This window comes from Mycetomoellerius zeteki, unplaced genomic scaffold, assembly GCF_001594055.1.
Source record: "Mycetomoellerius zeteki isolate Tzet28-1 unplaced genomic scaffold, Tzet1.0 scaffold486, whole genome shotgun sequence".
Taxonomy (NCBI): domain Eukaryota; kingdom Metazoa; phylum Arthropoda; class Insecta; order Hymenoptera; family Formicidae; genus Mycetomoellerius; species Mycetomoellerius zeteki.
This window is the reverse complement of record NW_017257485.1, coordinates 5621-18341: the sequence shown is the minus strand read 5'-3', so window position 1 is coordinate 18341 and position 12721 is coordinate 5621. Positions and strand designations below refer to the sequence as shown.

Below are 12721 nucleotides of genomic sequence, written 5' to 3'. Positions count from 1 at the left end.
CGGCGCAAGAGTCTAGTCCCAGCACGTCGCGTTCGTCTAGACTCGGTCCGTTCGGCTAGACTCGGTCGAGCAAGGCTGCGTTCGGGCTATCAACGCTATTTGTGTCATACTATCCTTGTTTCACGTTTAATGGATGATGAAGATAGAATGACACAAATAGCGCTAATAGCGTCTCCCCGAACCCAGCCCAAGTCTAGCCGAACGCGACGTGTTAAAAGCTGGGACCCTAATGTGCATTAATGGGTGCATTCAGTACTACAATCGCTCACTAAGCGCTCAGTGAGCTCTTGCATCTGACTGGCATATTCCGTTAGATCTAAAAATATAGACCAAACATATACGAGAGCTCACTGAGCGCTCAGTGAGCGGTTATAGTACCGAATGCACCCAATGAACGTGACCAATGGCTGCGTTCAGCAGAATGTTTATTTTACAACTATTGGAAGTTTTCTTCGCGCTGATTGGGTTATGCTTTTAGATCAAGAAGAATGGTCCAATCTAAGCAGAGAATCATAAAACGGTTGCAAAGCTGTTGTGTTCTGCTGAACGCATCCATTGTCTAATCTAACACGGACCGGCACGCGGACGAAATTGTAATTTTTTTTTAGACTTTCTCAACGGTTAATGACTTATCATTACAATTATAAGAAGTGCTGTTTTTTAAATTACATATTATCAAGAAAGAGTAAGGCTCATTTGTAATAAATAGTTGAAAGAGATATACGCACGACGAAATAAAGCTGCCCGCCTTGAAGCAGTTAGTCTACATATTCGCCAAACGGTTGAATGGTACAATTATCTATGTTCATTTATAGATTAGCTGCTTATTTGTTAGTAAACGTATCGCCCATCCAATTTTAATCGCATGTAATGTATGTACTGTATTCCTGTTCGATTTTTTGATGTAAAAGATACTGCTTATCATATTAATTTCTCTCATGTTTAATTCATATGTATCTCTAATTTGCAGATTATTTTTAATTATGAAATACAAAAAATTCCTCTTCACGGACGTTCCTATTCCCCGTTCTACTATATGTCAATGAAAAAAGAAATTAAGAAATCTTAACAAGGTCGACATTAATAAGGTCATTATATACACAAATAATTTAATTTATATATATTTCCATTTAAAAAACAACTATTTTTTTAACTACAATGGTTTTCAATTTTTAACATTTATATTTTTTTAAATTTAATTTTTTTTCTTTCAGACTAAAAATAATGATGTGATTAAAGTCACGCCAAATGAAGATGAAATATTATTAACTTATGCTCATTCTGATGAAGAATATATTAGTGTAGATAAGGTAATGATATAACACAATAAGACTTCAAAATTATGTACAAAAAACTTATTTCATTTTTTTTATATATATAAGAGAAAGAGATAGAAATTTATTTTTCATATATTTTATCATTAAAGTTGGAAAGAAAGTAATGTTGTCTCTTTAGATTTATGTCAAAATCGTGTATACAAATATCTTCGTAAAAAATGAATGAAATTTAAATTAAACAAAATAGATTTAAAAATAGATTTCAAGTTTTAAAGCTTGAAATCTATTTTTGAAAGATTACTATATTTTTTGAGTTTGTGTGAGTTTTGTAATTTTAACATATAGAAAACTATAAGCTATACAATAAAATGGAAAATCTTTTTCTCACTTTATGAACCTGCTGTCATAATAATGTTACTTGAAATTACTTGTGTTTATAATTTTTTAGGAAGCTGATTTGACAAATTCGTTAATAGAAACGTGTGACAACTCTAAGGAAAGTCAATCAGAAACTTTGGAAATAGACTTGAAAACTTCTTTACTTCCAAATATAGTTGAATCATCTTCTTATCAACAATCTCCTTACATTTATATCAATGAAGAAAAAAGTTTTTGGGAAAAAAGACAGAATAGAAGACATAATTTATGTCCATGCACTCAGTCAACTATAGAAGACATTATGCTTATGTGCTTGGCTTTAGGACTAAGACATAATTTATCATGGTTGGCACAAATAGATATATTAAAAATGATAAACGCAATATATGGTGAGGAAAAAATTGTTGGATTACGCGGGTTCAGTTATCCTAGACGACCCGTGGTCAGACAAGACGCACCGCCATCTATCTTTAGTCCCTAGTTCTGCGGTGCGGGCGCCAACCGCTTGGGAGTTCCCCCCACTTTCATTTACTAGTTCCCTTGCTTCTGTCGCTGCTCTCGCGTGTACGTTACTCGCGCGTCCTGTGTACGCTGTCTACTTTCTCATTAAAACTTGTATTACTTAAATCACGTTCGGTGTACGCTCTTATTTCCGTTGCATCACCTGCCCTCTCACAGGTTATGGGCCCAGGCCGTCGCGCATCGGCATAAGCAGTAAATAGACGAGATAGTTTTGTAAGGTTAGTTACACCACGTGTCTCGAAGAAAAACGAACCGTGTACAATCACCGCTACGAAGATGAATGCGTCTGGATTCGCTCGTATAGAAATTCTCGATCGAGATAATTACGACACATGGAAGCTTCAAATGAAAGCAGTGCTCATGAAGAACGACGCATGGGAATGGCGAGTGCGTGAAACCAGCGTTGATACCGAACAACGAGATCTCGGCAGAAGCTGTTAAAGCATGGACAAGAAACGACAGCAAAGCGACATCGGACATTATATTGTCGATAAAGCCATCCGAGCTGAAACAAATAAAGGCATGTGCGACGTCCCGCGAAATATGGCTAAAGCTTGAAGAAACTTATCAGTCCAAAGGACCGGCGAGGAAGGCCACATTACTGAAGCAACTCACTCTTCAACGCATGGAAGAAGGAGACGACGTACGGGAACATGTCCGTAAGTTTCATGACACGGTAGATAAATTGGCAGAAATGAGCATTGATATCAATCCGGAATTGCTCGCGATTATGCTACTGTATAGTTTACCGCCGTCTTTCGAGAACTTTCGATGCGCCATCGAGTCGCGTGATGAATTACCGACACCGGAAGTGCTACGGATAACGATCGTGGAAGAAAGCGATGCTCGAAAGAACGATATTCGCGGCATCGTGCAAAACGCCATGTTTGCAAAGAAGAAAGGCAAACCGAACAAGGACAGAATCAGAAAAGCTAAACCGGAAACTAAGGAAGATTTTAAGTTCCGCTGTCACAAATGTAAAGAGAAGGGTCACAAGGCCATTGACTGTAAGAAACAAACGGAATCGCAACCCTCGGCGAGCGCTACCGATGACGTACTTCTATGCGCTGTCGAAGCATTTCCGGATACGCAGGCGACGTTTCGCGCGGGAAGTGACTCGCACGACGCGCAATGGTGTCTAGATAGTGGCGCGACTTCTCATTTGTGCGGACAATTGGACAGTTTCGCGGAAATAAACGATAGAAAGCGCGGCTTATTAAGTTTAGCAAATCACGCGTTGACTGAAATCACAGCGGTCGGTACGGTTTCCTTCTCGACTAACGTTGACGGAAATTCGAAGAACGTGAATCTGAAAGACGTGCTTCACGTACCGGATCTTCGGGATAACCTGCTATCGATAGCTAAAATAACGGACAGAAACTTTGAGGTTATTTTCAGAAAAGATCACGCCGTCGTAGTCGATAGAAACGGTAACGTGAAATTGCGCGCCGAGAGAATCGGAAACTTGTATTATCTGTCGTCGGATAGACAAAACGCGTGCCGTAAAGTCTCGAGTAATTCATCCGTCCCCTCCGAAGATTTCGTGACTTGGCATCGTAGACTCGGACATCTAAATGCGACGGATATGATTAACGGCGAACGAAACAAGACGATGCGAGGGATGAACCTAAAAGGGGTCCAAGATAAATTCGATTGTGAAATCTGCCTCCGTGGCAAGATGACTAGGAAACCTTTTTCATCTACATCCGAAATGCGAACGAAGGAAAAATTGGAAATTATACACTCCGACGTGTGCGGCCCAATGCGGGTGGAGTCGAAGAGTGGCGCTAAGTACTTCGTCACATTTATCGATAATCATTCCAGATGGTGTGAGGTACGATTTCTCCGGAACAAAAGCGACTTGTTAAATAGCTTCAAGGAATTTAAAGCGATGATCGAGAATCAGACAGGAAGAAAGATCAAGATGCTTCAGACCGACAATGGAGGAGAATACGTAAGCAAGGAGTTCGAAGACTTTCTGAAGAAAACCGGAATTCGGCGAAGATCGTCAATTGCTTACAACCCCGAACAAAACGGCACTGCTGAGCGGATGAATAGAACACTCGTGGAAATGGCTCATTGTCTGCTTCTGCAGTCGGGACTTCCTTCATCGTTTTGGGCGGAAGCCGTATCCACGGCTTGTTACATTCGGAACCGATGCCCTACCAAGGCTCTCGACGGACACACCCCGTTCGAACTGTGGACCGGAGAGGCTCCCGATGTAAGTCACTTTAAAGAATTCGGCTGCACTGTATTTTGTCTTGATAGAGTTCCAGGTAAGGGGAAGTTCGACCCTCGGTCTAGAAAAGGCATTTTCCTTGGCTACGCTGTAGATTCGAAAGGTTATCGTGTATGGCTACCCGAGGAAAGGAAGTTAGTGATCACTAGAGACGTAAGATTTCTCGATGATCGCCAGGATACGCCTGCTACAGTCCTTGAAGATTTCGTCACGGAAGACAATCGACGAGAAGACGGCTCATGTATGCCCGATAGTTCTCCCAGAGAAACCGAAATCGAGATCGTTCCGATTGACAGCGATCAAAACGGACCCTTGGACGATAATGCGATCTGTCCGGACAATGAAGACAATCGTGACGACATCGACGTTACCCCAAGAAAAGGACCCGGACGGCCAAGGTTGCTACGAACGGGATTGAGGGGCAGACCAAGGAAGTTGTTTTCGGAACCTCGCGAAGGAACTTGTACAGCCAATACGGAACTGGCTTACGCCGCGGAAGTACCAGTCAGAGAAGCCACGTCTGGATCCGATGCCGAGGATTGGAATCGTGCTATGGCGGACGAGGTAGTATCCATTTTGAAGAACGATACTTGGGAGATCGTGAAACGACCCGAGGACCGCGAGATCATTGGTAGTCGTATGGTCTTGCGAAATAAGTACAAGCCGGACGGAACACTGGAAAGAAGAAAAGCCAGAATCGTTGCCCGAGGATTCGCTCAACGCCCCGGCATTCACTTTAATCAGACCTTCGCACCTGTGGCCCGGCTAAGCTCTATTCGCCTATTGGTGGCTCTGGCGTCAAGCCATAAGATGGCCTTGAGACAATTTGACGTAGCCACAGCCTACTTGAACGGCGTTGTTGAAGAGGAAATCCACATGGAACCGCCTCAGGGGTTGACTTCATCTCTGGATCGCGTCATCACGACAGAAAGCCTCGACGATGAGATAAAATCCAAAGCGAAAGCGATGATAAACGAATTAAAGAAAGGAGATCGTGTCTGTCTTCTGAAGAAGTCGCTGTATGGATTGCGTCAAGCCGGAAGGAATTGGTATAATAAGCTAGACAACATTCTGCGTAAGTTCGGAGCTGTTTCTTCTGAGTCCGACCCCTGTCTGTATATTGTTGGTCGTGGGAAGGAATCTCTGCTCATCGCAACTTACGTGGACGATATATTGGTCGCTTCTCGAGACCAAGATAAAATTATGAAGTTTAAGAAATACCTCTCGCAGGAACTTGAGATTCGAGATCTCGGAGAACCTAAATCCTGTTTAGGTATCGAATTCACTCGTGACAAAGACAGAATCACCTTACATCAAAAAGGGTATGTTTCAGATCTTTTGAAGCGATTCGGCATGACTGACTGCAAACCGGTGAACTCCCCCATGGACGTCAATGCGAAACTTTCGGACCTGGTCGCAGAACCGAGCGACGACGAAAGGAACTTGCCCTATCGGGAACTCGTTGGAGCGTTGATGTACTTGGCCGTCTCGACTAGACCCGATATCGCTCACGCTGCGAGCTTATTGAGTCAGTTCATCAATCGGTATGGGTATAGTCACTGGACAGCAGCCAAACGCGTCTTGCGGTACCTCAAGGGAACGGCCGACCTCGGAATTGTTTATGAACCGACGGAGAAATCTCTTACGGGCTACGTAGATGCGGACTGGGCCGGATGCTTGGTGGATAGACGGTCCTACACGGGGTATATTTTCATGCTGAATGGGATAATCTCCTGGGACTCCAAGAAACAGAGGACCGTTGCTCTATCCTCAACCGAAGCTGAGTACATGGCTCTAACAGAAGCGACTAAAGAGTGCATGTACCTTTGTGAATTCCTTAGACGACTGGGATTCGAGGAACTCACATCCGTCAAGATTTTCAACGACAATATGGGTGCTCTCAAGCTAGCTGAAAATCACACGTTTCACGCTAGAAGTAAGCATATTGACCTGAGACACCACTTTCTTAGAGACGCCCTACGAAACCGCCTCCTCAAGATCGAGCACCTCTCCTCTGAAGACATGATGGCTGACGTGCTTACCAAGGGCCTATCAGGACCCAAACACCGACGCTGCTTGGATCTCATGGGTCTCAGCTCCGCTACTCCTCCATAGGTGACCACGAGACAAGGGGAAGTGTTGGATTACGCGGGCTCAGCTATCCTAGACGACCCGTGGTCAGACAAGACGCACCGCCATCTATCTATAGTCCCTAGTTTTGCGGTGCGGGCGCCAACCGCTCGGGAGTTCCCCCACTTTCTTTTACTGGCTCCCTTGCCTTCTGTCGCTGCTCGCGCGTGTACGTTACTCGCGCGTGTACGTTACTCGCGCGTGTACGTTACTCGCGCGTCCTGTGTACGCTGTCTACTTTCTCATTAAAGTATTGCTTGTATTACTTAAATCACGTTCGGTGTACGCTCTTATTGCCGTTGCATCACCTACCCTCTCACAAAAATTCCAACAACCAAGTATATGTACTTCAATTACATAGATCGATCAGATGATAATTTCAAGTATCATATTTATTGTCCAGAATGTGAAAAATATTTAGGCAATCAGAAGGACTTACCAGAAAATGTCAATTGTAGTTGTGGACATATTTTTGATCCTTCCTCAAATTTCTTTTTATCCATAGATTTGGAATCTCAATTGAAAAGACTTCTTAATGAAAGTATTGTTAATTCTCTTCTATCATATAGATTTCGTTACGCAGATAATAATGGTACAGTCTTACAAGATATTTATGATGGAGCAGAATATAGAAAACATTTTGATAATGGGAATATTCTATTAAATCCTTATAATTTCTCTTTTTCTTTTAATACAGATGGTGTTCCTACAGGTACATCTTCTGGTAAGACAATGTGGCCTATTTATGTTACATTAAATGAACTACCACCAAGAAAAAAGAGCTGAACATGTTTTACTTACTGGATTATATATTGGGACAAAAGATCCCAATCATAACGTTTTCTTACAACCTTTCGTTGAACAAGCCAACAAACTTTCTCTTCATGGTTTTTATTGCAATCATAATGGGAAAGATGTATTAAACAAAGTAATTCCTTTGTGTGCTGTCGTCGATTCTGTTGCTCGATTTCAAATGTTGAACATGTCTGGCATCAATGCTTACTATGCATGTACGTTTTGCTATCAAAAAGCTGTACATACGGTAAAGGGGTAGAGATTTCCTGTATGCATGCATAAAGCATTGGAGCGAACAACAGAATCTACTATAAAAGATATGGAAGAAGCATATGAAAAACGAAATGAACGTGATATAAAAAAGAAATATATAAAGGGCGTAAAAGGCCCAACGGTCTTATTACAATTATAATACATGTCTTTAATTTGATCTTTGGATTTGTACCCGATTATATGCACTGTGTTCTTTTGGGTGTTATTCGACTTCATATGGAGTTACTTTTTGATTCCACTCGTAAAAGATTCTGGAAAAATATGAGAGATAATAATGAAATTGGCATTAAGCATTTAATAGCAGCTATTGATGAACGTTTTACCAACATATGTTCTTTATCTTCTATTACTCGATCTGTTCGCTCTCTTTCACAAATTAAAATTTGGAAAGCTTCTGAATGGAGATCCTGGCTAGTATTTTATTGTATATCCCCCCCCCCATGTTTGAAAGATTTTTTAAAGAAAAAATACTTAAGACATCTTGCTATGTTATCAAAAGCTATAAATTTGCTTTTACAAAAATCTATTACAAAAGAGGATATCATAGAAGCACATAAGTTATTATTGAATTATATATACTTATTTAACAAATATTTTGGTGATACATCCATGGTATTAAACGTACATCTTCTAACTCACATTGTACAAGGTGTTTTAAATTGGGGTCCTCTTTGGACTCATAATGCTTTCATATATGAAGGACAAAATCGTCATTTGCTACAGTTATTGCAAAGTCCAGGTCAACTTTTAAAACAAATAGCACGTAAATTCTTAATATTTAGTGATTTATCAACTTTGTGCAACGAGTTAGGATCTACCTAATCAACAATAACATTTTGTGAAAATGTTCTACAAAATAAATTACAACATTTTATTACATGTGAAGGCATAATTTTATTAGGTAAAAGAGAAACCTGTAAATTCTTATCTGAGGAATATAATTGCATCAAAGAATATAATTTCCATTTAAGCGAATGTACTTCATTTAAGAGATTATTATATAATAATATAAGATATTCTATTGAAGATTACTCATTGAATAAAAAGCATAATGATTCATATATTTTGACTCGTTATCAAATGTTTGCTGTCATTAAAAAAATTATATACGTGTCTGATATAAAAGTATATCTTTTAGTACAAGAAGTCTTCGTGGAGAAGAAACCGTTGTTGTCTCACGAAGACTTCAAGTACATTCACATTAAACAACTTGTAGGTTACGGAAAATTTTTCTGCATTCAATGCTTTGAAATAGAAGCTCAATGTATGTTTATAAATATAATAAATAATAAATATTTATGTAAAATGCCATTTAGTTGTCGCGGCGATTAGTTGTATAAATGAACTACAATAAATTGTCATAAAATCTACTTTCATTGTTTTTAATTACAATTCATACAATATTGGTATACTTTCAGGGAGACACTATTAGCGCTATTTCTGTCATTCTATCGTCATTGTTTATTAGACGTAAAACAAGGATAGAGTGACGCAAATAGCGCTAATAGGGTCTCTCCGAACACACCTTATATATAATGGTTATTGTGGTAAATATCATCTACGTGTCTCGATAATCGAATTGGTAAAAGGACACTTGTGATGAAAATAGCTTCCTGAAACATTGAAGAAGCATAAATGACTCTTTGTTGACTTTTTGTGGAGCGTTAGTGACGCTCGCTTAACGCTTTCTGATGCTCCAATTTTGGGAACATTTGAATACGCTTGCCACACGCTCCATTAATTCTCTTTTGAACGTTGCACTACGCTCCTTCTACGCTTTAACGATTAACATTTTTCTACTCTTGATTTACATTTCCGGAACACTTCATGAAAAGTGCACGAAAGGTTACATTACGCTACTTCTACGTTTCAAAAATTAGCATTTTCTACTCTTGGTTTACACTTCCTGAACACTTCATGAAAAGTGGTTGCAACGTTGCATTACGCCCCTTCTATGCTCTAATAATTAACATTTTTTTACTCTTAATTTACACTTCCCCAACACTTCATGAAAAGTGCGCGTAATGTTACGTTATGTTTCTTTTACGCTCCAACAATTGACAATTACTACTCTTGGTTCACATTTTTCAAACACTATGAAAAATGGACGGAATATCGCATTACGTTCCAACTTGACATAGTCTACATTTCATTTAGATTTCTCGAACTCTTCGTGAAAGATTTGCGAAATATCGCGTGCGTTTCTTATATAGCGTAATATGTCATTCCGCGCACTTTATACGAAGCGTTTGGGAAATGTAAACCAAGAGTAGAAAAATGTCAATTCTTGGAGGGTTAAAGGAGCGTAACACCACGTTTCGTGTACTTTTTATGAAGTATTCGGGAAGTGTAAACCAAGAGTAAAAACGCGAATTTTTTGAATGTAGAAGGAGCGTGATGCAACGTTCCAATCACTTTTCATGAAGTGTTCGGAAAGTGTAAACCAAGAGTAGAAAATGCGAATCTTTTGAATGTAGAAGAAACGTGATGCAACGTTCCAACCACTTTTCATGAAGTGTTCGGGAAGTGTAAACCAAGGGTAGAAAAATGTTAATCGTTAGAGCGTAGAAGGAGCGTAGTGCAACTTTCCATACACATTCAAAGGAGAGTTAATGAAACGTGTGGCAAGCATATTCAAACATTTCCAAAATCGGAGCGTCAGGGAACGTTAAGCGAGCGTCTCTAACGCTCCACGAAAAGTCAACAAAGAGTCATTTACGCTTCTTCAACGTTTCAGGAAGCTTTCTATTTTCGCCAGGGAAGTTTAGCTAGTAATTATAATAGGAATCTCGAGCATAATGAGCAATGCTACAAAAAGTCTTGACATTCCAGCAATCAATTTGAGCGTCCTGCATAATTATTTTAATGGCAACAAAATTATTTGCAGATCAGTATCTAATTAAACTTTTAAATACTCCAGCAAAATCATTCTTTAATATTAAAATAGTATATTCAAATTATATAAATTAATTAATTAATTGAAGTCGACTAAAAGAAAGATATTGATAAAATTCTTGCACATACCACGTGGTCCCTTCATTCGTACGAATTCTACTCTTTGCGAGGGCCGCGCCGGAGAAGAGGCCGAATGTCATCCGCTGAGCCATTTTGGTGCTCAGGCTAGACTAAAAGCAAAAATGGCTTTTATCTCACATGCATAAAAACAATGCAAACTAAACTAGATAATAAGAACTCACTCTGGCGTCATAAACTTTTTTCAAAGCGTCGTATCTGATCGAACCGAGGAAAATGACGCCCTGAATCGCGCCTTCCCGGTCGGAGGCGACCAGCTCCACGCACACCATCTCCCCATCCCTGACTAAAATATCACAAAAAACTTCATCGAAATTATCCACCATGAAGCATATATGTGGATACGTCATTTCCTCTAGATCACCCTTAGCATCCATACGTCATCGACTTGGACTGGCGTATACTTTCTGAGAATGCCTTCGTAGTACCTAAAAAAAGTCGTGTTAACACGAGGTTCTGGTTGTCAGTTCTACAGATAGCGACAGATGTAAAATAAATGATTAAAATAAAACGATAATACAACAAAGGTGCAGGATTGGGTAGTGTCTAGTTAAAAGGATTAAAGTTATAAGTTAAGAAGTTATAAAAAGTTAAATAATTTTAACTTAACTTATACTAGTTACTTTGCAGACTCTTAACTTTTAACTTAATTTAGTTACGTTTTATCAGTAACTATTAACTTTTAATTTAACTTTCTTGAAGTTAACTAGACAATAAATAAGGATGCCGCATGCCTATTTACAAGTTAAGCTCTACATTATGTGGGGTGATGCTCAAACTCGTGCGAATTTGTTTCGCATACGAAACGGACATATTTTCAACAATATATATTTTCAAGGAATAATATTTGATACAAATTTCGAAATGACTTTATTACGTAAATTTAATAAGTATATATAAACCTCGATGTAAACAAAATATGTATATAGAGTTTTTAAATAAAGTGTATATTTGTTATTTTCGTTATTTATAAAACTGAAACTCTGAAATCATAAAACGAAACATTTAACTTTTAACTTTTTAATTACCTTTTTATTAATTTAACTTTTAATTAAATAAATTTCATTGTAAATTAACTTGTATCTTAACTAAATTAAGTTTTCAAGGCTGTTAATTTTAATTTAATTTAAAAAAATGTTATTTTATATTCAACCTTGCAAAGATGATATTATTCCAATCTTTGCACAGAAAGAATGGTTTTATTAAAGTATCTAAAAATTTATCTGAAAAGAATTTTATTGGGCCATCAAAATAATTATGTAAGGACACTTAAATTAGTTACTATAGAATATCAAAACTTTTTATAGCATTATCGTTACATTTGAACCTTCTACAAAATTATTTTGATAGTCTAACATAATTGTTTTGATAATACAACAAAATTATTTTCAAATCAAATACTTTAGCACCATTGTTCTTTCTCTGAGCGAAAATAAACAAAAAGAAAAAATAAGAGGGAAATGTAATCGATTTGAAACATCCTGCATAATATTCATCTATAATATTTTTACATTTCTTTCCTAATTCGGTCGAAAGCTATGATTCTTACTTGCAATTCCTTAGGGCTCGTTCTTGTACAGATAGTCAATGTAAGCGTGTAGTCGAATTGGTGCACAACGAGATTCAGGTACACAGTTTCCTCCCAATCTATGTCGGAATCGCCGATCGGCAGTTTCTTGCTGTCTTTACGAAACACATCGACCTCGGTCTCGAACTTCGATAAGTATCTCGATGAGGTCTTCACGTGTTTCTTACGAACGAAAAAGAACAAATCGTCGTCATCGATAGCGTGCTCTGTTTGAAAGAGGAAGTGACGGACGAACAGATCCGTCCAGTACATTGTGCCCTGCAGCACGACGAATCCAGAGTCTAATAAAAACGAGAGAATTTACGTGTTTAAAGATGCCGGCTCGATAAATTAAAATTTGAGAAATGGTGGCGATTCCGGCCAGAACAACGACGACGCGATGACAACAAACAAAAACCATGATATACGCACGTGCACGCATGGCACAAGCGCAGAAGCGCTTAAGGTGCGATAGCGTGAAGCAGCGGAAGCAGCAATTAAGCAGGC

General features: G+C 38.9%; 1 pseudogene; it reads right to left on the bottom strand.

Annotated features, from left to right (window-relative positions):
* The window catches only part of LOC108727387 (uncharacterized protein KIAA0930 homolog), a 27292-nt pseudogene extending 14776 nt beyond the window's left edge, over positions 1 to 12516 (bottom strand).
* Between the last annotated feature and the right edge of the window lie 205 nt (positions 12517 to 12721).